Genomic DNA, 25649 nt, shown 5'->3' on the forward strand with positions numbered 1-25649 from the left:
TCTCAACTATGGCCTCATTTTCTCTAATGATGCTGAAACCTAATTCTTCTGGGTTTTGCAATCTGTAGCAAGTAAATGCTAAAACCTTTATCCAGCAAATGGATTGCTTGGTCATGTCACTTTATGTAGCTTATTATATTTTCAGGATAATTGTCAATCAACTTAGAGTATTGGTAATTACTAATTTTAAGTAATGACATACACTAAAATAAATTTATTTTTATTTACCGACAATTTGATTTTCACATTTTTGTACCACTATTTGCTCTTTAAAATTGTGTCCAATTTTGTATCGTTGTTGGTTTTTGAATTTTTTATCAGTGGCATGAATGTTATGCTGGACAATGTTCTTGTCTAACTCATGGATGATGGCATAACAAATATTTTGTAAGGACAGGATTGGAAAATCAAAAGTTTTTGGCAGGTTGGGATAATGGACCCAATCTAAGAAGGTGAAATATTGATGTCATGAAAATAAAGCCTTCACTTGTTACTAACAAAAAGACCTACAAAAAGATTAGGGAAATATTAACTATCAGTCCGAAATGTAGCTGTAAGAATGGCAGTAAATGGAGTGCTGTAATAAGAATTTGGGCACTTAGGACCATAGAAAACAGAGACTCAACTGTGTGCAGTGGCTCACGCCTGTAATCCCAGGACTTTGGGTGGCCAGGGCGGGTGGATCACATGAGGTCAGGAGTTCAAAACCAGCCTGACCAACATGGTGAAACCCATCTCTACTAAAAATGCAAAGTTATCCGGGCATGGTGGTGGGTACCTCTAATCCCAGCTACTTGGGATGCTGAGGCCGGAGAATTGCTCGAACCCGGGAACTGGAGGTTGCAGTGAGCCGAGATTGCGCCACTGCACTCCAGCCTGGGTGACAAGAGTGAAATTCTGTCAAGAAAGAAAGAAAGGAGGGGGTGAGGAGAGAGAGAAAGAGAGAGAAGAGGAGGGGAGGAGAGGAGAGGAGGAAGGAAGAAAAGAAAAGAAAAACAGAGATTCACTCAGGACACCCTCAGGAGGAGGGACTTACTGCACAGCTGCCCTGTTTGGATCTGTAAAGTAGAAAGTTAGGTTTGAGATGACCTCAAGGGACTCTCTCCTTTCTCGTGGTCTCTCGTATGGTCTTTCTGCTCTCTACATATTTAGTAGGTTCTCCTCTGACTCCTGACATCCAACTAAATCCCAGAGAGAGCTGGTTTGATCGACCTGTCTTACTATTATCTTTGTTCTAGCGTATCTCTGCACAAAGATGCCTCCTGAGTCATCCACCAGCCTCTGAGGTGCTCACCCCTGATCCAAGCAGCACATTTTTTTTTTTTTTTTGAAATGGAGTCTTGCTCTGTTGCTAGGCTGGAGTGTAGTGGTGCAATCTTGGCTCACTGCAACCTCCGCCTCCCAGGTTCAAGCGATTCTCCTTCCTCAGCCTCCCAATTAGCTGGGACTACAGGTGTGTGCCATCACGTCCAGCTAATTTTTGTATTTTTAGTAGAGATGGTGTTTCACCATGTTGACCAGGATGGTCTCAATCTCTTGACCTTGTGATCTGCCTGCCTAGGCCTCCCAAAGTGCTGGGATTACAGGTGTGAGCCACTGCACCTTGCCCCAAGCAGCACCTCTGGACAATAGCTTATCCTTGTTTTTCTGAACAGTGGGCTGTGGCTCGGGAAATTTACATTAGCATATGAACCTAGGTGTGGCTCCAAGGGCCAGAATTGTGAGCAATAAGCAAAAGCTACAGGAAGAGAGATCCAGTTCCATAGAGAAAAATGGAATGGGCTATAGGCAGATAGATGGTTGGATTTAGTGACCTTCCAGGCTCCTTCCATCTCCTAAAATTGTGTTTTTATTTTTATTACCACTCTTCTGTTTCTTCCTAGAGGTATCTAATGAGAACCATCTTTTCACATTATTATTAAAATGAGCCATGAAGATAATTCTGACACAGTATAATTAGGATATGCCTAAGGTATCAGAAACAGTAATGCCTTTGCATTAGCCTCTTAAATAAAATGTATTTCATATGCAACATATTTGTAAATTAGATTTTATTATAGTAAATAACAATGCTATACAAAGAAGGGAAATAATTTACATAATGTAAATGTAATGGGGCAGCAAACTGCAACATGAATACTTCTCTAGGAGGACTGAAGATGAATGTAAGAATGTTAGGTAAATTTTTTATACATGAATTATGAATGATGTTCCAGAGATTTCAGTTGGACATTGAAACTCAGATATCATGATGGACTGGGTCATGTAGGGCAGTTTTCAGTGATGACTCTTCTGATGGCTGCCTGAGCTGAAGTTCTCCAAAATAGTGTAATTAAATCTCAGCATCCAAACTCTACTAATTTGGAAGTGTGTGTGTAAGAAAATTCTCTCTCAAACAACAGAAATTTAGCTGTTTAGCCTGAGAAAATCTGAAAACACCATGGAGACTCCAGGAGACTTCTGTTTCCACTTTCCAATGTGAGAATGCATGAGACAAAAAAGACAAAGTAGATATCAGGGCAGAGAAGCCTTGCCTCCAGCCTGCAAGGGAACTGTATTTCTTGGAGGCAATGCATGGTCAGGAGAGAGAGTAGCTTTGTTAAAATTCTATAATTCGAGGTCCATCATTTTTGAGACAAGACTTATCTCTCCTGGCTTCAGTTTCCTCATGTATACATTGGCGTTGATAATAGTACCTAGATCAGAGAGTTCTCGTAAGGACGAAAGCACTTCTTGGCACAGTGTCTAGCTCATACAAGGTGCTCAATAGTTTAGCTACTAAGATTACTATTTTCTTTTCTGTTTTGTCATTTGTTTTTTTGAGACAAGGTCTTTCTCTGTTGCCCAGGCTAGAGTGCAGTGGCATGATCTTGGCTCATGGTAGCCTCAACCAGCTAATTTTTTTTCTTTCTGTATTTTTTTTTTTTTTTTTTTTTTAGAGAGACAGAGTTTCTTCATGCTGCCCAGACTAGTCTAGAACTCCTGGGATCAAATGATCCACCTGCCTCAGCCTCCTAAAGTGCTGGGATTACAGGTGTGAGCCACTGTGCCCGGCTAGTGTTCTTTTTTTTTGTTTTTTTGAGAGAGAATCTTGCTCTGTTGCCCAGGGAGTGCAGTGGTGCCATCTCAGCTTACTGCATTCTCTGCCTCCCAGGTTCAAGTGATTCTCCTGCCTCAGCCTCCCAAGTAGCTGGGATTACAGGCGTGTGCCACCACACCTGGCTAATTTTTTGTATTTTTAGTAGCTACGGGGTTTCCCCATGTTGGCCAGGCTGGTCTTGAACTCCTGACCTAAGGCGATCTGCCCACCTTGGCCTCCCAAAGTGTTGGGATTACAGGTGTGAGCCACTGGACCCAGCCTATTTTTCCTTAAACAGCAGAAACTCTGTGGTTATGCATCCCTGCCCAGAGGGCCATGACCCTCATCACTGCCTAGTCATCAGTGTGGCTCATGTCTTTGGATCATACCCAGCCCAGCCTGAAACAGAGCTGTGTCTGGCCCCAGCTCATGATCCATCTGGCTTTCTCCTCCCCAGAAGACCTGACCCTATCCTCATGCTGCTGCTTTGCTTGGACCTTGCATAAGTCACTATATCTCTTGACCCTGAGTTCTCGCCTTCTGAAAATGGGAACTAATTTATAGAGTTTTAAAGTTTTGGATGCTATCAATTTAAATTTTATCTATTTTAAAACAAATGAGTTGTCAGGTACCAGAAGTGTAGAGAAGACAATGTGAGAGCTAGAGGAGTCATCAAAGAATATCTTTCCTGACTTTTTTTTGCAAAATATTGACACTTGGGGGTCATTCCACATGAGATTCTGATTTAATTGGTCAGGGATTTATTTGGTCTGGATGTGGCCCAGCCATCGATACTTTTTAAAAGCTTATCCAGTTGAAAAGCACTTAGCAAGCCCAAGGTCATACTGAGTGGTAGAGGCAGGTCTAGAACTCAGGGTTTCTGCTATTCTTACTACAGACTGACCCCAAATTCTGGTTTTAAAAAAAGCTTTTTGAAGCATTCCTTTTGTGGTTTTACCCTTTCTCATAAAAGTGAGATATTTAATAAAATATTATTGAAGCATGCCGGTTAGTTGGCTTCTGTTTAATGAAGGTTTTATTCTGTTCCACCTTAACCTTAATGCTTTTTCTTTCTTACAGTGGTGTGTTCAGCAACCCCTTTATTCAGATGCCTTCTTTTCTTACCGCCTTCAAAGCCACCTCTAAAATGTAATTGCATTGCTGAGTTCCTCTGTAACATTGTCAACCTTGATCAAATACTTAGTTCTTCATTGTTTGTTCTCTTCAGTCTGTATTAGATTCTTCCCCGCCACGGCCTGCTGCTGATGTGATTGTAAAGCACGGTGTATTCCCATGAAGCGTTAGAGTAGAATCAGACCAAGTGCCTTTTTTTTCTTTTTGATTTGTGTGTGCAGTTGCTTCCTGCTATTTAGGGGTAATTCAGACTTCTGTCCTTCACTGCAATGTAATTGGAATTATGTTACCTTTTTTCATTACCTGTTCCCATTAAGGTGCTTAAAATTTTTTAGACATTGATGTAATTAAGTACAATCATACTTGGTTAAAATTAATCATGGAATTTGATATGTAATAAGTCTCCCTTGTCAATTTTTAGTACTAGAGTAGGATGAAATCTCAGCTTAATAGAATGAACTAACCCAAAACAATTTACATTGTCCTGTGGTTTTTGTTTTTTTTTCCAGGAATCTTTGTGACATTCTTCCTCAGCATTCGTTACCCTCTGTTTGCTGAAGACTTTGATAAAAGCTGGTCTTAGCTACTGGCATTCTCCTGAGAAAAGGATAGCTTCAGAAATCAGAAAAACATTTGGGAGGCGTCTAGCCCAGTGTACCTTCTGAAGGTGAGAGGAAATTAATTCTCTCTTTGTCTTTAGAAATCTGAATTAACTGGTTTGTCTTCTAAAATCTGCTTGGAAAATAGTGAAAAGAGGGAAACAGGTTATTGAAAAATTTTTATAAACAATTGAGAGTTTTTCTTTTTTGGGAAAACTTTTTAGTAATTATGGAAGAAACCAACTGGCTATTTTGACTGAACAAGAATTTATTTGAAGTTGGAACTCTGATCTTATGAAGATCTATCTGAACACACACACACATATCACACACACACCCCTTTTAAAAATCGATAATATTTATCTTTTTGGAGAAATTTCTTATGTCCAGATTGAGGGTCTCTATCAGCCTCAATATCTGCCTTACCCTACCTTCTTGGGTTGTTTTAAGGATCTAACAGTATAACTTATATGAAAACACTTTGTAAACCATGAGGTATTATTTGCATAAGAAAAAAAATTTCTACTATTCCTAAACCTTTATAATCCTCAAAAATACTCTCATACCTCCAATATGTTTTTCCCCCGTAGTTTCATTTATTTTCAGTTCAGTTCAGTAAACATTGCTAGGCTCTTAAGAAGCAAAGGTAGTAAGTCCTTGCCTTCAAGGAATATCTGCCAAATGCAAGAGACAGGCACATAAATAGATGTGTCCAACTTCTGTGTGATAAAAGTATATTGAGGGTGCATTAAGGAATGGAAAGGCATCTAATGCAGCCTGGGGCCAGAGGACTCTGTGTGTTAAAAGCAGGCTTCCTAGAGGAGGTGTCCCCTAAAATGGCTCTTGAAAGTGGAATAGGCATTAGGTAAAAAGCAGGGTGGGGTGGACAAGGGCATTGCAGATAGGAGCAGTGGGACAGGGGTGTGAAATCCATGTGGAGAAGTAGGAAGTTATGGCGTGTGTGTGAAAGAAGGGAGGGCAGGAAGCACTGAAGCACTGAGGAGTTTTCAGCTGGAAGGTCATTGGCATTTTATGTGTGTTACTCTGGAAGAAGTATAGAGAATGAACTAGAGCAATATTAAAGGAAGGAAATACGCATTTTGTATTTATATGGGGGAATGCTAAGAGGGCTAGAATTTGGCTAAAAGCAGCGTTAAATAGAGAGAGAGAGAGAGAGAGAAACTTAAAAGAGCTAGATTTGGTGAGTAGGCATGGGAAGTGAGAAAATGTCAGGACCTGGAATTCTTGGATTTCTGACGTGGGTGACTGAGAACATGATGATGCCAGAAGGGGAGTTTAGGAGAGAAGCAGATTTATTTTTGGGAAGGGGAAGACTTTGAAGTTTATAGGGGACATCTAGATAGAAATATCCATCAGACAACTGGAAGTCTAAGTGTGGAAGCAAGGGGAGCATTCAAAACTAGAAACATAAGCAATGGCTAAAATATTTTTTGAATCATAAATTTGATTTTGTACTTAAGCCTTCAATATTTTTTCGTTATTTACTTAAAACACAACTTACCACATTCTCAGTTTTCATTTTATTTTGACATCTGCTGTTTCATTTGTATCTGTAGTTTTTCTTCTTATTTTCTTGGCATAATAAATTATGAATTTTTTCCTAGAAACAAATATGGTGACCTTTCCAGTTTGATAAATGGAAATCCAAAGCAGTCTTTAACAAACAATGTAAACCCTAAAATTAAGGACAGTAACAAGCCAATGCTATTCTCCATTTTAATTCACAGTAGCTACAGCAATTGTTTAAGAAAGAAGTTTTGCTTTCTAAAATATCATTCTTTTTCAGTATTAATCATGATTTCTTGTCAAACTCTCACTTTCATTGCTCTGCTCAGTGTTTCAGCATTGCTTATGGGAGACTGAGAGGGTCTTTCTTGCATTCTTCAGTGGGGTGGTGTCAGGGCCCCTCCCTTTGGGTGTTCTCAGCATCCACCCAGGACATGGTTGAGGCCTTTTATAACAGAGCCTGCACTGTTTGAGAGCAAGTCCACCCAAGTTAGACTACTGAAATTCATTCTCACAGCTTTCTTTGAGGGAATGTCCGGAGTAAAAATTTCAAATTCAAATAATACTTACAATAGTACTATTTTGAGTGAATTTTGTTTGATTACTGTGATCTTAATTAGCTTACTGATTGTTTTCCTTAATACCTATTGGACAACTACAAAATGCTTCATTTTTACTCTCTATAGTTCACTGCCATCTTTCCAGGAACTTTAAAGATCCACAAATCTGTCACTTTTTCATACACAAGAAAAATAATTTGAGGCAAAATTAAGTAATTTACTTAACACTAACAGCTGGAACCAAAGTCCTGGTCTCCTGAATCTCACTCTGCCTTTTCCATCTCATCATTTTTTTTTCTCATTCTAAATACTTATTGAGCTGTGAAGTTATCTATGTGTCTTAAAATAGTGAATTGAATTAAGTAAATCAGTTCACACCGATGACATTTGCTTTGGTTAATCACTTTACGTTCAGCAATCGGATTCTCCTTTAATACTTAAGGCTCTGCTTAAGGCTTTATTATTTTTAAATTTTGTAGTTTTTAATTTTTAACATGGATTTTGTTTTTGGCAGCCTTTATTTCTCTAGACTGGTTTTACCAATGAAATGAAAGATCAGAACAGAATCAAACCACCTGTGTTTGAATTCTAGTTATTAAAGGTATCAGTGACTTTAAAACCAACACTTTTGAGCACAGAATCACAGAATATTCCCTTTCTTGTTAATTTTTAAATTTATACATAATGATTATACATATCTCATATACAAATTATTTATATTTAGGGGTGATATTTGATACATGCATACACTGTGTAATGAGTAAATCAGATTAATTAGATATATTCATCACCTGAAATATTTATCATTTCTTTGTGTTGGGAACATTAGAAACCTTTCTTCTAGCTATTTTGAAATATACAATAAATTGTGTTTGACTGCAGTCATTCTAAGCACAAGAGATTTCTTGATTTGGTCAATTACACTGCTGTGAATTTTATGTATAGAAGATGAATTTTTGGAAATGCTGAGTTGGTATAATTTAGAATGACGGCACATGCATGCAAGTTGTAGGTGGTCTTGAATACAATGAATTGTTCTCCGAAGTCCACAGAATGGTCAGTCTTTGCTGCAAAATCAGTGGGCTGTAAATTATCAGGGTGCATGTTCAAAATATGATTCATTCATCCCAAAAGCTGCCAGTAACAGAAGAAGTTTCTACTCATTTATGCACAGAGCACAAGGAATATTTCTTCCTGTTTCAGACTCTCTTTTTCCCTCTTTCTATTTTCTCTCTCTGTCTCTATGAATCTTTTTCTGTCTCACTCATATTCTCTGTGTGATATGATGTCTCCAAAACATGAGACCCTTGACAGTTTGTGGAACTGGCAGTGGAAATAGCATATTGTGGATGAGGGGTGAGTGCTGAGGGGAGACATTGGCATTTGCTAAATGTTTGCCCCCTGCATCGCTTGGCTACATTGGGCAGAAGAACAGTATGAGCAGGGATGAATAGATACAGAAACTATTGCAGACTGTGAACACAAGATGGTATGATGCCTATGAACAGGAGGTCAGCTCTCACCACTGTTACTTCGCTTGGTGGTGATCTTTTGAACTGTCTTACTATGGATGAAAGACAGAATGCAGCAGTATTGGGTGGCTGCTTTCTGCTTGGATTCCAAAGTGAGTGTTGTAAGTACCACTGTGCAAACAAAGCAATGCATGGAATTTATGTTAGTTTTGGAGTTGCAACTTCAAACTATTCAGAATTTGGAATAGCATTGAGCCTGTCTTCCTTGTACCCTGTGGTTAGAGCACAGCATTCTACAAGAGGAGGGTTGTATGGGAAAACTCCTCTTGGAAAGTGGAAGCCATGGGTGAGTTGCCGGGGTGACACTTTTGAATGGGCAGTATTCCAACAGGCTCACATCATATTTAACAGTAAAATGTGTTGCCGTATGCCCTTTTATAATGTGGGGTTTTAAAAAGAAAGAGGAAAGGAAATGCTGAGCCACTAACTTTGGGTACAAATTCAATCCCATCATAGCTGATAGACTTTACATCAGCAATTTGTGGGCCGTTTTGGTGGAGGACAATGAGAACAGATTTCTAATCAGATAATGTCCTGCTACATTTGAATTTTCACTCTCCACTGCCTTTTGTTGTCTGGGTACTTTTGAAATTATTCTTGATTCAGGTTTATTATTAACTTTTGAACCCCAGCGACTGCACTAATACCTTCCTATTCATGTTAAAATGAGAATGGTGACTAGAGAATTTGTTTTTGCCTTAGTTAATAGAATAGCATGACAGCATAATATGAATCAATGACTCTTCACATTTCCTCGTAATATAAGCTGGATTCGTTTTTCCCTTAGGGATCTATTTCAAATTCATGCCCTAATAAACCATTCTTGCCAGTTGTTGACTTTCTACCTTCTTAAAAGCATCTGCATAATGGATAAGTAGATAACAATAAATAATAAATAGTTTTGATCTTGAACTTTAAAAGCATGTTTATCATTCTCATTTTAAAATGGAAAAATAAAACAACTTCCTCTTCATGATCAATATAAAAGTATTTGTGCTGTTTGTTTTAGACAAGAACCATCCTGAGGCAATTATATCTTTTAATATATAAAACATAGGAGGAAAGATTGGGGACAAAAAAAAGATTGAAGATGCAGAACTACTAACAGGGTTCTGTTCACCCAATATAACATAAACATTCTTCATTTAGAGGACTTGTACATTATCGACAGAACCATTCAAAAATCACAATATCCACTTGGATAATAACTATCTGTTCCCAGTATTTCAAATTATTGTCTCTCCTTTGTTTCCTCTCCCTGCTGTCAGGGGTTTTGTGTTTTATTTAGTGTCATCATATTAGTATGTGTATATCACAGAGAATGTCAATGAGACAGAAAGACAGAGACAAAGAGAGACAGAAAGAGGCAAAGAGAGAGCGACTAAGAGAAGAAATATTCCTCTTGTCCTATGTGTAAACCAAAGTGGTATTTGAAGTTCTTTTCTCCCCTCAGTCTGATTTCTTTGACTTATTTGGCCTTAAAATGATATGATCTGTCACTTAAAATCCATAAACAGGTTCACAGGGCCACATCCTGAGTTGGGGATCAGAACACAGTCACTGTAGTAGAGCTGTGATGTGCCACTCAGAACCCCTGCTCTTTCCTGACTGAAGCACTCTTTCTCCAGCTTCTTGGAGTGTTGACAGCTGATGGCTTGCTTGGGTCCCTCCTTTTGGGGATTGTCCTCTGCTTTCAGCTAATCAGAGCTGCCTCACCCAAGATTCTACTGTTTGCCCCAGGCCCATGTGCCTTCAATGAGTGGTTGATTTGGGGACACAAAGGCTCTTCACTCAGTTCAGGACAATGTGTACGACCTGAAAGGTTGGTTGAGGCTTTTGTTGTGACAGCAGCACCATGGCCAACTTCTCCGACCCCCTTGTCCTGCTTTGCTTACTCCTTTTGGGGTTGTTTTCAGGAGCCCTCACTGGTAATATTCCTGCCTGCAGATCTTCATCCCAGAGCCTGGTTCCAGAGAAACCTGACCTGCAGCAATCACCATACGTGGGCCACACCATGCAGTGCATGTGTGTATGAGGATGGGATTATGCATCTTCATAGCACTGTGATAAGGTACTGGCTCTGGAATCACAATCGAGATCTGTGACAATCTAGCCTGGGTCCTTACTATAAAAAATTAGGATAAAAATACCTACCTTTTAGGGTTGTTGCCAGGATTTGACAGCAAAGTATTCAGTGCCTGGCACGTAGGAAACATTCATTACATCATAGCTATTATTATAATTACCAGTAATTACCTATAAGTAATCCACTGGTGTACCATAAATAGTACACCAGTTCTGACTTGGACAATAAAGAGTGCATTTTAATGTCATTTTTATTACAACATTTGCTTTAGTAGAATATAGAGGTTAATAAAAGATGCATCACTTGCAGTTTTAAATAATTCCATACTGTTAGTCCCCATTAATAAGGTATGTGGAGAAATTGGACAGAATTCCAAAGGGAAACTAAAATGATTAAAGAAATGAGGAGGGGCCAGACGCGGTGGCTCATGGCTGTAATCCCAGCACTTTGGGAGGCTGAGGTGGGCAGATCACGAGGTCAGGAGATCAAGACCATCCTGGCTAACATGGTGAAACCCTGTCTATACTAAAAAAAAAAAAAAGATTAGCCAGGCATGGTGACACGTGCCTGTAGTCCTAGCTACTTAGGAGGCTGAGGCAGGAGAATTGCTTGAACCCGGGAGGCAGAGGTTGCAGTGAGCCAAGATCATGCCACTGCACTCCAGCCTAAGTGGCAGAGTAAGACTTCCATCAAAAAAAAGAGGAGGAACTTCTTTGAGTAAAAGTAAAAAGAACTGAAATTGTTTGGGATTATTTAGGATAAGAAAATTGAGGCATAACTTACCATCTATCAAAAAAATGAAAATCCTTCTTGAGGAGGATATTGGACATTTTTTGCCCATGTTCAGAGAATTGAACAAGAGAAAGTGGACATACATTAAAGGAAGACAGATTTATACCAAGGGAACTCTTCTGCTTTCGACAATAAAATACTGGAAGAGGCTTATAAAATATAAACTTCTGAAAATCTTCAAAAAAAAGAAGAGAACATTCAGTCCTGAGTTACTGAGATGCTTGCCAGAGTATTTAAGAACTCTGAACTCTGTGATTTCAGAAATGATGCCTCCTGGAAATTCAAACATGTATTTTTTTTTTGCAAATGAAAGAAAATAATTACTATATCCACATTCATTTTCTCCATAATTTTTCATAGTATCTTTCTGTGCAAACACACCTTGTGTGCTTTTCTGAACATGTAACAGGTCTCCTTTTGTTGAATAGGTGTCTTTATGTATGTTTATAAATCTGCTGGTTACTATTATTATAGTTTTTAATCTTACTGTAGGCCATCTCTTTATTCTATATGAAAATAAATTAATGCCCGCTATTCTGGGCAACTTATTTGTGCCCAGTGTAATCTCTTTTTTGACTCAGGTCTTGTGATGAACTTGCTAAAATACTCACAAGTATTAGATCACTATGAAAGGCTTTGGAACAACAACAGGAAGTCTGCAACTTTGAAGAAGAAATTATTTTCCAATCAATTAATTGCTTTGAGATAAGATTAAAGAATGGATATGGGACTTGGTTTTTAGACTAAATGCTCTTTTAAGACCTCAGTTTTGGAAGATAAAAGGAAGTGCCTAAGAAGTTTTTAAATTACTAATAAGTGTATTAGATTTTGCATTTTCTCCTTGGCATGTATTGTCAAACAGTAATTGGCAGAGTTAGAAGGATGTAGATGAAGAGTACTGTAAGGTTTGTTCTTGCCGAATTTAAAAGGGAAGAAACTGAGGCCAGCACAAGAAGATCCAATGCAAAGGATTTATTCAGGCTCCCGGGTTAGGTTCTGTGGCCGGACAGGAGGGGCCGGAGAAGTCGCACAGACTCCTCTCAGACGTGGGGTTTTATAGGGAGTGGAGGCGTTTGATTGGTTGTGCCCAAGGTGAGTGGGGCCTTGATGGGACAAAATGGTAGGTGGGGAGTGGGGCCCGGATGGGACAAAGTGGTATTGGGTAGGTCCTGGCAGGACTTTTTTCCGGGCTCCCAGTCAGGGAAGGGGGTGTGTCCGAACTCCCGGCGAGGCGGTGGCGGGGGGGGGGGGGGGGGGGGGGGGGGCGGCGGTGTCTGAACTCCCGGCGAGTGGGGTGAGGTGTGTTCGTGCTCCTGGCAAGGCAACCGGCCTTACAAGTACTGGACTAGAAGCCAAAATGCCTGGCTCTGGAGCTGTCAGAGCCATCAATCTATTCTTCCTTCATAAAACACATCTGTATAGTTTTCCTTTGCATTTCTAGTTCCTGCATCCTTATATACTTACTACATTACAGTGACCTTCTTTCAAAAGAAACCAAGCAGGCCTGAGGGTTCCACTCCTGACAGCTCAGTGTAGGGGCCCCATCACACCCTGATCTAAAACAGCTCTGCTTACATGTTCTCTCTCTCAACATAGACAGACAGATGGATGTTTTATTTAAGATCTCACTTCATTATATGGGTCCACTGCTGTAAACATAATAAAGATATACTTACTTACTCTCATGCCTTTCATATTCTCCCCAATACATTCCATCCAAATACCCAATTTCATTCCTTCTGTTTCTGCCAAGTTAAAAATTCTTCAAATGGCCCTCCATCCCATGCAGAATAAAGTGTACAGTCCTTACCCTGTTATTCCAGGACTCCCTCCTTTCTAATTACTGAACTAGTCTACTGCATCAGTTGAGTTGGCCTCCATGTTCTAACATACAGGATTCTTTCTGGGTATTAAATATCCTTGACACTGTGTGCAGGACGACTAATTCATTGGAGACCCCACTGTGATTTTGCTCAGCATCAGCCTTGCCTTTCTTCTAAGCTACCTAAACCTTTCTCATTCAAGGACATCTCAAAACACACACTTTTCTTCCACAAAGCCTTCCTTGATTATTCTAGCCCACATTTTTGTGTCTTATCTCTGAAATTCTCTCATGTGGTTGGGTGTTTACACTGCTTTCTGTAACACCTACCTGGTTAACAGTGGTGTTATTACATTGTAGATGTATTGAGTGTTATGATCGCCTCCTGGAGTGCATCAGAGGGCAGTACAGCAGCAGTGATCTCTGCCCCTCTAAGGAAATACAAGGGTTTGAATCATCCCACTGTGTACATTTTCCATGTAATGTATGCTTTAAGGCAGGGAGGCAAATGTAAGATGGAAATAAATGTGGTCTGTTCCTCACAACGCCTTAAGTTGCAACACACTGGAGTACATAGCACTTGCTTAAGATCAGATGATACAGATTGTGAGCCTAGTTTTGCCTCTTACACTGGGTCCTTCAGAAAGTCATTTGTCCTTTATGATCTTCATGATGGTGATCATACTGCTATTCTTTGTTCTTCACACTTCATAAAGCACTTAGCATGTTGTTTAATTACAGCTTCACGATAACCCATGAGGTAACTAGGGCAAGCTAGTATCTGTCAAACATAAAAAATGGACTTAGGGGACAAGCTTCCAAATCCTAACGTGATGAACCAAGTAGGTGCTACAACTCAAATTTCTTTACATGTTACTAAAAGTGTGGTCTACAAGCCGGCAGTGTGAACATTACCCAGAGATGTTAGAAAAGCAAAGTTGTGGGTCTTACCTTAGACTTGCTGAATCAGAGCGTTTGTTTTACCAGGAGGCTTGAGATTCATATGTATTAATACTTCACAGTGAGAAAAGTGCTGTAATCCAAGGGCAGTCTAAGCACGGGACATAAAAACATGAAAAAGTTTTTTATTTTTACTCCTATCACTGCCTCCAAACCTCCTCCATCAAATCTCCTTTCTTTGAAGAGGACTCTAGCAGAACTGATGGATTTTTTAGTTACTTTCAGGTTTTTAAAAGTTCAAATACAAACTTCAAATTCATATGGATATAAGAGCTTTTCTTTCCCCCAACCCATCTTGTGCCCTTCAGCAATTCTTTTTTTTTTTTTTTTTTTTCCGCTGGTTCACCCCCAACCTGTTTTCTGTTTTTGGTTTGGTTTTTGTTTTTCTTTGGCTGGTTCTCTCCTTTTTATATTTTTTATTTTTTATTTTTTTTTAACTTTTATTTTAGATTTGGGGGCACATGTGAAGGTTTGTTACATAGGCAAACAAATGTCATGGGGGTTTGTTGTACATATTATTTCATCACCCGGGTATTAAGCCCAGTACCTTGTAGTTATTTTTTCTGCTTCTTCCTCCAACCCTCCCTCATCAAGTAGAGCCCCAGGGTCTATTGCTTCCTTCTTTGTGTTCATAAGTCCTTATCACTTAGCTCTCACTTACAAGAGCTGGAGGCTATTCAGGAACAGAACATCAAATACTGCATGTTCTCATCAACCTGTTCTTAAACCAAGTGCTCCACTTCAAAGCCCTGACTCTTACTGGTATGTTATCATGATGCTCATTTTTCAGAGTAGGACGTTCAGTTACCCATCTCAGACTCCTTTGAAATTCAGAAGAAAAAACCAAGCACAGCCCTCCAACATAAAACCATAAAGAAATTTCAGTTTTTATTTCTTAAACTTCCCCAGGTTCTTAGCTCAAGGAAGATGTATGATTGTCTTCAGCATAAACTGAAGTTAATGAAGTATGGGACTGTACTTCATTAAAAAGAAACATTTTAAAAGCTCTCGTTCTTAATTTTTATTCAAATTTCTCAGTCTTCTTTGGCTAGGAGGCCAAAAGTTAGATCTATTCACCGTGAGCCAAATGACTGCCCTTGGATGTTCAAGATGGAACTTGGTTGAAGTCTGCCGGGGTTGTGTTCATTAGCATTCCTAGGGGTTGTATATTACCAAGTCCTCGTCAAATATTATATCAAATTCCCTTATCCCTGAAATGGAAGTATCATTTTGGCTCTCCTGCTGCCTTCTCCGTATCTTATTTGTTTTCACTTTAATGTTACAAGAAAAGGCAGCTTTTGTCTTTGTTTCTGGTTGGCAATCTTCATGAATATTCATTAGCAGGTTCCCTTTCTAGCTACTACTTTGTAATTTGTTATTTTTATTTATTTATTTATTTTTTTTGAGACGGAGTTTCGCTCTTGATACCCAGGCTGGAGTGCAATGGCGCGATCTCGGCTCACCGCAACCTCCGCCTCCTGGGTTCAGGCAATTCTCCTGCCTCAGCCTCCTGAGTAGCTGGGATTACAGGCACGCGCCACCGTGCCCAGCTAATTTTTTGTATTAGTAGAGACGGGGTTTCACCATGTTGACCAGGATGGTCTCGATCTCTTGACCTCGTGATCCACCCGCCTCGGCCTCCCAAAGTGCTGGGATTACAGGCTTGAGCCACCGCGCCCGGCCTGTAATTTGTTATTTTTAAATGAAATCTGAAGTGAAAAATATCTACCAATTCCCACTTTAATATTTTGGATTCTTAGTCTTGATTTTGGAGGTCCTGAACCAGACAGGAGTGACTTTAGAAGGCCGTTTGCCTAGGCAACATCAAAGGGTGTGTGTGTGTGGCAGGGGAGGGGTGTGGCTCAGTGGCTGAATAGATGGGACTACAATGGAACACACTTCCAGAGCCTCTGCAGGATATTGTGATGGGCACTACGGCCACTGTCTCATTTTATCTTCACAACAGCATTGTGGGGCAAGTATAATTATATCCTTCTTACCAACTGAGAACCAAAGCTTAGGGAAAGTTAGTGATTTGCTCCAATTCACAAACTAGTCAGTAAAGGAAGGGGAGCAGGTGATGAGGGAGGTCATTGAAATGTGAGTGTTCCACAGTGCCTTTCTGTTGGTTGTCCTAGAAATTGATAGTGGGTAAGTTGGGAGTAATTACTTTGCAGAGTCAATATGGGGCTTTTTGGTATATTATGTTGTTAAGAAAAATGTTACTAAACTTGGGCTGCTCTGGGCGGAGCCTACTGTTCCTGCCCTTGCTTAATCTAGAGGCTCAGTGCTAGTACTTTGATGCCAGTGTATCTCTACAGATTGCCCTTTTAGTTTAGTGGGGTTTTTTTCTTTTTTAGAGATGGGGTCTTTTTCTATTGCCCAGGCTGAGTGCAGTGGTGCAATCATAGCTCACTGCAGCCTCCAACTCCTGGGCTTAAGCAATCCCTCTGTCTCAGCCAAGTAGCTGGGACTACAGGTGCATGCCACTGTACCTGGCTAATTAAAAAAAAAATTGTAGATATGGGGTCTCACTTTGTTGCTCAGGCTGGTCTCAAACTCCTGGCCTCAAGTGATCCTCCTGCCTTAGCCTCCCAAAGTGCTGGGATTAGAGGCATGAGCCACCGCGCCCAGCCTTGTTAGTGTTTCCTTTACTGGCTAATACTATCAAATTCTACCTTTACCTGTTTCTAAAGAGTTTTTTTCTACCTTCAGAAAAATCTCTGCTTCTCTGGAAAGCAGTATCTCCCTCCTCTGGAAAGCAAAACTGATGCAGATCTTCTGTGACTCTGTGGGTTTAGCACCCCACAATTTGAAGTTACCATGTACCCCTTCACAGCCTTAGATGCTATCCTGAATGTGAGCAGGAGGCTCACACTCCCATTTAAGGACTGTTTGTTTAAACTTGCTAGTCAGGCAACTAATTTCTGCACTGTGAAGTCTGTTCATTGATTGTTGCATAACATTCCCTCTGTGTCTCTCCTTATTTAATGGGGTGGCTACATAGACAGAGGAGCCCTGGGTACCTTTCTGCCTTAGACAGGATGAGATTGCCCTAAAGCCACATTAAAAAATGGTTAAGGCAGGCCAGGTGCAGTGGCTCACACCTGTAATCTCAGCACTTTCAGAGGCTGAGGCAGGCACATCACCTGAGGTCAGGAGTTTGAGACCAGCCTGGCCAACATGGTGAAACCTCATCTCTACTAAAAATACAAAAAAAAATTGGTCAGGCATGGTGGTGCATGCCTGTAATTCCAGCTACTTGGGAGCCTGAGGCAGGAGAATCGCTTGAACCTGGGAGGTCGAGGTTGCAGTGAGCCAAAATCGCACCATCGAAGTCCAGCCTGGGCAACAAGAGTGAAACTCTGTCTCAAAAAAAAAAAAAAAAAAAAAAAAAAAAAAAAAAATTGTCAAAGCCAATGTTATGACCAGTTCAAAGCAACTCTTTACTAGCCTTTAAAAATTTTTTGCTGAAATTTAAAACACAATTTGCCTTTGGATACACAGTGAAGGCCCTTTTTGGAACCAAGTAATGTTCAAAGTTGTCTTTTATCACCCAGGCAAAATGTAATTGGACTTTCTATGCCATTTACCATGTGATTTAGGATATGCAATTAAATTAAAAAGCTATGGGCAAGAGTATTTTAAAATAGTATTTTTTTCCCTTGAGTTTAAAAGTAATACATATTCACTGTAGACATTTGGGAAAACGAAAAAAAATTTGAAGAGAATAAAAGTAGCACAGGCAAATGATTATTAACCTTTTGATGTTATTTTTCATTACAATGACACATTTATAGCTATATATACATATATTTAATCTTTTTGCAAAATAGGTTTGATGGCATTAGTCCTTAGGGTATTAGTGCCAATCATTTTTCTCCTTTTCAGTTCTTTGTATTTTCTTTTATTTTTTAAAGATAGGGTCTCACTGTGTTGCCCAGGCTGGACTCAAACAGCTGAGCTCAAGTATACCTTCTGCCTTTGCCTCTTGAGAACTTGGGACTACATGCATGAGCCGCTGTGGCTGGCTTCTTTGTATCTATCAAATGGGATATTAAATACATAAAAAAGAGAGGGAGAGTAACCTAGTACGCAGGAGCATTTATTATTGAGATTGATGGCCTAGATTCTGGTCTTAGAATTACTGTTTGCTAGCCTGGAACTTTGGGCAAGTTGCTTAATCTTTCCGTGCTCAATTCCTCATATACAAAATTGGAATAAAATAGTATATCATTTATAGAGTTTGTTAGAAGTAAGTAGTAAAGAGTTATGATCATAACATAAATGTAAGGTTAAAAAGAATAAAAACAAGCACAAACAGACTCACTTCTTCATCCTGCCACTCTGTGAAGAAGGTCCCTTGCTTCTCTTTCACCTTCCACCATGATTGTAAGTTTCCTGAGGCCTTCCAAGCCATGCGGAACATATTTTTTGGCCTGAGGAAGTGTGTGCCTTATACCTACTGCTTATTCTTTGGAGATACGTCTTCTCCCATTTGAGTTATCACACACAGATGAGGAATTAAACTAGAAAGAGGGCATGGTGGCTCATGCTTATAATCTCAGCACTGCTGGGAAACCAAAGAGGGAGGATTGCTTGAAGGTGGGAGCTCAAGACTGGCCTGGGCAACAAGCTGAGACCCCCATCTCTGTAAAAAAAAATCTAAAAAATTAACCAGGAGTGGTGCATACCTGTAGTCCCAGCTATTCGGGAGGCTGAGGTGGGGGAATTGTTTGAGCTCTGGAGTTTGAGGCTGCAGTGAGCCATGATCATGCCGCTGCACTCCAGCCAGGATGATAGAGTGAGACCTTGTCTCTAGAAAATAAATAAATAAGCCAGGAAGAAAAAGTAGGAATGGCCTTCATCTTAAGCAGAAGAGATAGAAAAGACTGAAATAAATGAAACCTTTCAGCTGGATCCCAGCACTTTAGAAGGCCGAGGTGGGAGAATCACTTGAAGCCAGAAGTTTTGACAGCCTGGGCAAAAAATTGAGACCCTATTTTCACAGAAAAAAATTTTTTTTAAATAGCTAGGCATCGTGGCACACGCATGTATTTCTAGCTACTTGGGAGGCTGAGGCAAGAGGATCACTTGAGCTCAGGACTTCAAAGCTGAAGTGAGCTACTGTTGTGGTGCTGCCCTCCAGCCTGGGTTACAGAGCAAGATTTTGTCTCAAAAGAAAAAAAAAGCTAGTTTTCTTTTTCTGGTAATTGAGGGCTAGATTATTTGGATAACTGTCTTACTGAAAACAACTAAAAAAGCTAGATAATGAGGAATCGCCACACTGTCTTCCACAATGGTTGAACTAATTTACACTCCCACCAACAGTGTAAAAGTGTTCCTATTTCTCCACATCCTCTCCAGCATCTGTTGTCTCCAGATTTTTTAATGATCGCCATTCTAACTGACATGAGATGGTATCTGAATGTAGTTTTGATTTGCATTTCTCTAATGACCAGTGATGATGAGCATTTTTTCATATGTTTGTTGGCCTCATGTATGTCTTCTTTTGTAAAGTGTCTGTTCATATCCTTCGCCCACTTTTGAATGGGCTTGTTTGTTTTTTCCTTGTAAATCTGCTTTAGTTCGTGGTAAATTCTGGATATCAGCCATTTGTCAGATACGTAAACTGCAAAAATTTTTTCCCATTCTGTTGGTTGCTGATTCACTCTAATGACTGTTTCGTTTGCCGTGCAGAAGCTGTGGAGTTTGATTAGGTCCCATTTGTCTATTTTGGCTTTTGTTGTCAGTGCTTTTGGTGTTTTGGTCATGAAGTCCTTGCCTACTCCTATGTCCTGAATGGTTTTGCCTAGATTTTCTTCTAGGGTTTTTATGGTGTTAGGTCTTATGTCTAAGTCTTTAATCCATCTGGAGTTAATTTTAGTGTAAGGTGTCAGAAAGGGGTCCAGTTTCTGCTTTCTGCACATGGCTAGCCAGTTTTCCCAACACCACTTATTAAACAGGGAATCCTTTCCCCGTTGCTTGTTTTTGTCAGGTTTGTCAAAGATCGGATAGTTGTAGATATGTTGTGTTGCCTCTGAGGCCTCTGTTCTGTTCCATTGGTCTATATCTCTGTTTTGGTACCAGTACCATACTGTTTTGATTACTGTAGCCTTGTAGTATAGTTTGAAGTCCGGTAGTGTGATGCCTCCTGCTTTGTTCTTTTTGCTTAGAATTGACTTGGCTATGCAGGCTCTCTTTTGGTTCCGTATGAAGTTTAAGGTGGTTTTTTCGAGTTCTGTGAAGAAGGTCATTGGTAGCTTGATGGGGATAGTGTTGAATCTGTAAATTACTTTGGGGAGTATGGCCATTTTCACGATATTGATTCTTTTGCATAGTTTACAATAGCAAAGACCTGGAACCAACCTAAATGCCCATCGATGATAGACTGGACAGGGAAAATGTGGCACATATACACCATGGAATATTATGCAGCCATCAAAAACGATGAGTTCGTGTCCTTTGTAGGGACATGGATGAACCTGGAAATGATCATTCTCAGCAAACTGACACAAGAACAGAAAATCAAACACCACATGTTCTCACTCATAGGTGGGTGTTGAACAATGAGAACACATGGGCACAGGGAGGGGAGCACTACACACTGGGGTCTGTTGGGGGGAAATAGGGGAGGGGACAGCGGGGGGTGGGGAGTTGGGGAGAGCTATCATGGAGAGAAATGCCAGATATAGGTGAAGGGGAGGAAGGCAGCAAATCACACTGCCACGTGTGTGCCTATGCAGCAATCTTGCATATTCTTCACATGTACCCCAAAACCTAAAATACAATTAAAAAAAAAAGCTAGATAATATATTAAAATCAACATCTTAAAAGCATAAACGCCCTGACAAGACAGTAGGGAATTACTGGGCCAGAACTGAAGGGAAATATTTACTGGCGAGGTGAATAGAACAAAGAAACTTTTTCTCTGAGGGTTTCTGACAATCATCAATTTTTGAATTTTCATTTTGAATAATTCACAGAGCAAGTGTCATCATGATGGAAGGCAGAGACTGGAACTCCCACAAATATGAGATCTCAATAAGCTAGAGTCCTCAGTAAGCTAGGGCTCCAAAGTGCTACACCCTCAGGAAAAGGATGAACCGGATTTGGGGCAGTCCTCACATGGAATTACAACCCAAGTCTGATTCTCTGGGTTGTTCGCAGAACCTCAATCCTTGAACTGGGTTTAAGGCAATGCCTTAAACATTGTTGGTATCCCCAGGTACCTTACAGAGACAAACATATATCTTTGGAGAAAGATATGTGAAATTCTTCTTGCAAATAATTTTTAAATGCAGTGAGGAACCCATGGTTAAAGATGACCATGCATGGGCATGGTGGTGTGCATCTGTGGTGCTGGCTACTCAAGAGGCTCAGGCAGGAGGATCACCCGAGCCCAGAAAGTTGAGGCTGCAGTGAGCCATGACCATGTCACTGTACTCCAGCCTGGACAGCAGAGCAACATCCTGTCTCAATAAAAGATGACCAATCACACAAGGAAACTAGACCCCAAGAGCAAGAGCAAGAAGCAGTAGCTACATCAACAACAAAACCGGACTCTCAGAAAGTTCAGATGTTGGAATTAGCAGATACTGCAGATACTGACTGTAAAATAACTCTTAAGTGTGCTTACCTTTTTTAAATTAGTGAAAAATAAGCTTGATCAAAACTACAGAGAATAGGAAACCCAAAAAAGGGACATTTAAGACTTTAAAAAAAAACTAAATAAAACCTATAGAAATAGCAAAACAAGTGAGGTTTAAAACTCAATACTTCAGTAGTCACATGATGCAGCTAAAGGGCAAATAATGACCCGGAAATTAGGCCAAAATAATTTATCTATCATGCTGCACTAGGAGATAAAACAATAGAAAATAAAAAAGCGAAAGTGAGATATAGAGAAGATAGAAGATGTTCTAATACAGTCACTTCTCATTATTGACAAGGGTTATGTTCCATAAAGTCGCTGTGAATACTGGTTTAGTAAATACTGAACCATTGTTCCTAAGAGAAATAAAAAGTTCCTGTGAGCATCTCTTCACAATTTTTCATTAATTAATCAATATGTAATTTTACGTGTGTTTTTGTTTAAAGGCACCTCACTTAACACACCCATGACCAGGAGCACCATAACTCATGCCTGAATGAAGCTTATTTAACACACGGATTTTCACAGCCTTCTTGCACCAAGAAACACTAGACAGCACTTCAGCACAATGCTTGGGAGCCACTGTAAACAGAGAAATCACCAAGAAAAGGCACAAAAATGCAAAAACAAAATAAGAGCCCCAAATAGATAGCAAAAGGACGTTTGTTTACAGTATAAGAGCTGAAGCAAGAAGGCAGAGCATCACCTTGTTTAACCTCAGCTAGGAATATGTATATCAGGTGACTCAAATTTTTTGCCACTCTGAGCATGTCCATGAATGACCATGAAAATAAGATTAATTTGGAGGTTACAAATAGATTTTAGCAAGTAGGTGAAAATGCAAATATGCAGTCCACAAATAATGAGAATTGATTACACTTAGAGTTCCAGAGAGAAAAAGAGGAAAGAAAGATGGGGAAAAGGCAGCATTCAGGAAGATAATGACAGATTTTCTTAGAACGTATGAAGGACACCAATTGACAGATTAAAGAAACTCAAGGCAGAATAAATGAAAAGAAACTCACTTCTTGATGCATAACAGTGAAAGTACAGAAAGACAAAAGAGAAAATCTTAAAAGCAACCAGAAAAAAAGACAGAAAAATATCAAGTAACAGTAATAAGACTGACATCTAACTTCTCATCAGCACAGTGGAAGCCAGGAGAAAGTAAAATGTAGGCAAAAAAAAAATAACTGCCAAAAGTATTCACAACCCAGTGAAGGCCAGGGAAGGGTGAGGGTAAGATGGGCAAAAATAAAAATGAGTAAGGAAAAAAAAAAAACAGGGAAAAAAGCTTTCCAATAAATAAATAAATAAATAAAACCAAGCACAAACAACTTGGGAAATATGGATGATTATTTTGCTTCTGTTTCATTCCTTGATCACACCCCCTGCCTTCCTCTAATAGGTAAACTCCTTCTAAATTGTTACTTAACTTTAAATATTTTTAAGCCCCATATAATTAATTTCATACTGATTTTCACTTTGTTATGTTTGTGAGATTTACTCAATGTGATTGTTTCCAATGCCAACAGTATTCCAAATTATGCGTATATTATAGTTTTTTAATCCCTCTGGATTGTTTTTGAATTTTATGTGATTACAAGAGATACTACTGTAAACAATCTTATCTTTAGAGGTCTGTAGTTTTATCTTTTTTAATTTGTTTTTTTTTTTTCTGAGATGGAGTCTTTCTCTGTCACCCAGGCTGGAGGGTAGTGGCGCAATTTCAGCTTACTGCAACCTCCACCTTCTGGGTTCAAGTGATTCTCCTGCCTCAGCCTCCCAAGTAGCTGGGATTACAGGCACACACCACCATGCTCAGCTAAGTTTTGTACTTTTAGTAGAGATGGGGTTTAACCATGTTGGCCAGGATGGTCTCGATTTCCTGACCTTGTGATCTGCCCACCTTGGCCTTCTAAAGTGCTGGGATTACAGGCATGAGTCACCTCACCCGGCCTGTAGTTTTATCTTTATATGTCTACATGTATATTTCTTATTATACAACCTTGTTGATATATATTGTGGTTTCTGTATCTGTGAATTCAAGTCTTTCATCAATTATAGAAAAATTTCAGCCATTGCTTTTTTGAAAAGTATCTCTCCTCTATTTGAAACCCAAACTCGACTAATTTAGACCAGTACATTATATTTTTTATGACTTCTCTTTTATATTTTCCCTCTGCTTGTGCTGTAATATGGGTAACTTATTCAACTCAACTCTGCTTTCTAAAATAATACTATCTTTAGCTGTGTCTACTATGTTTATCTTATATATTGAGTTAAAATTTTATAAAGTAAAATGATTTCATTTTTCACTTTCAGAAGTTTCATTTATTATTTTACAAATCTGCCCGGTCACTTTTATGATATCTCATACTTTGTGATTTAAGAAAAAATAACTGTGATAAAATACACATTGGATAAAATGCACCATTTTAAAATCTGTTTAAGTTCACCCATCAGTTATGTCAAGTACATTCACATTGTCATGCAACCAATCTCCACAACTCTTCATTTGGCAGCGCTGAAATGCTAGACCCATTAAGCACATCCCCTCTCCTCCAGCTCCTGTCACCATTCCACTTTCTGCCTCTATAATTTTGACTACTCTAGGTACCTCACATGAGTGAAATCATGCAGTATTTGTCCTCTTGTGACTGACCTATTTCACTTAGCAAAGTCAAGGCTTATCCATGTTGTAGCATGCGCCAGAATTTACTTCCTTCTAAAGTCAAATAATATTTCATTGTACCTTCCTCTGTGTTTTTCACGACACTTCTTATTTTAACCATTTCAGAGATAGTAGTTTTACACTAATATATGATAATGATATTATCTGCGGCTCTTGGGCATCTTGATCCTTTGTTCTGATTTTCCTTTGTGGTGGCTAGTTCTTCTAGATGTTTGGAAATATAATTTATGTGGTTATAATAGATTGAACTTAATATTTGGGAATCCTGAGGCCTATCTTAAGGAGGATTTTATTTTGCTGTCAAGAGTCAGAGGCACTACCAGTCTGGAAACACATTAGCTTTTCGATCTTAATGTCAGGATTTCAGGTTCAGCTAGCTGTACTTCCAAAGCATCTTCAGGCTGTTAGTTGTATTTACGCCTAAGGAGAGTCTGGCTTTCCTGTTTGTTAAAGTATTTTTTTCCTTTCCTTTGCCCTTTTCCATTCTTTTCTATAATCCTCCTTTCATTTTCTATTCCTTCTTCCTACTTTATCCTTCCTTTTTTATCTTTTCTTCTCTTTATCCATCACACTGCTTTGTCTGGCTCTTTGAAATTTTCTCATTGCCTTTGGATTTATGAAATTTCACTGTAGTGTGTCTTGCAATTTGTTTATCAGGGGTGTGTGTGTGTGTGTGTGTGTGTGTGTGTGTGTGTGTGTGTTGAATCCTGCTTATTTGTTTTGCTTCCTGAGTCTGTGAATTTGTGTATTACATCTATTCTGAAAAATTCTTAGGCACTATTTCTTCATGTATCATTTCGTCCTCATCTTCCCAATTGTCTTGTTCTAGAAGTCGTATTATAAATGTTAGTCCTTTATTTGTATTGTTTATGCTTCTTAACCTTTTTAAATATATTTTTCTCTCTTTTTTGGTCTCTGTTGCACTCTGGTAGTTTCTTCGACTTTGGATTCTAGTCCTCTAATTCACTCCTTTTACACATGTCATATTAGCTTGTTTACTTGTCCAATACATTTTTTTTCATTTAAATCTTTTTTTTTCCAGGAAATTCTATTCGGTTCTTTTTCAAATCTGCTTCATTTTTCGTAGTCTCTTGCTCTTTATGTATTTAATTCCTTCTGTAATCTTTTAATAGTGCACTTAATTTTTTATTTAATTGTAATTTAAGTTCTGGGGTACATGTGCAGATCATTCAGGATTGTTGCATAGGT

General features: G+C 39.3%; 1 protein-coding gene across 33 annotated transcripts in view; it reads left to right on the forward strand.

The window, feature by feature from the left end:
* The window catches only part of NRCAM (neuronal cell adhesion molecule), a 321862-nt gene that overhangs the window by 55385 nt on the left and 240828 nt on the right, over positions 1 to 25649 (forward strand). For 31 of the 33 annotated variants that reach the window (XR_010341943.1, XM_012455744.3, XM_012455825.3 and 28 more), the window contains exon 2: positions 4723 to 4880. The exons of 1 other annotated variant lie outside the window; for it this stretch is intronic. The gene's annotated coding sequence lies outside the window, so the exon portion shown is untranslated. Of the gene's footprint in view, positions 1 to 4722; positions 4881 to 10378; positions 10503 to 25649 lie in introns of all 33 variants that reach the window. One more of the 33 variants, XM_064374428.1, reaches the window with a different exon arrangement.

This window comes from Aotus nancymaae, unplaced genomic scaffold (genome assembly GCF_030222135.1).
Source record: "Aotus nancymaae isolate 86718 unplaced genomic scaffold, 86718_ANA_hifiasm-v0.15.2.pri h1tg000002l, whole genome shotgun sequence".
In the NCBI taxonomy this organism is placed as follows: Eukaryota; Metazoa; Chordata; class Mammalia; order Primates; family Aotidae; genus Aotus; species Aotus nancymaae.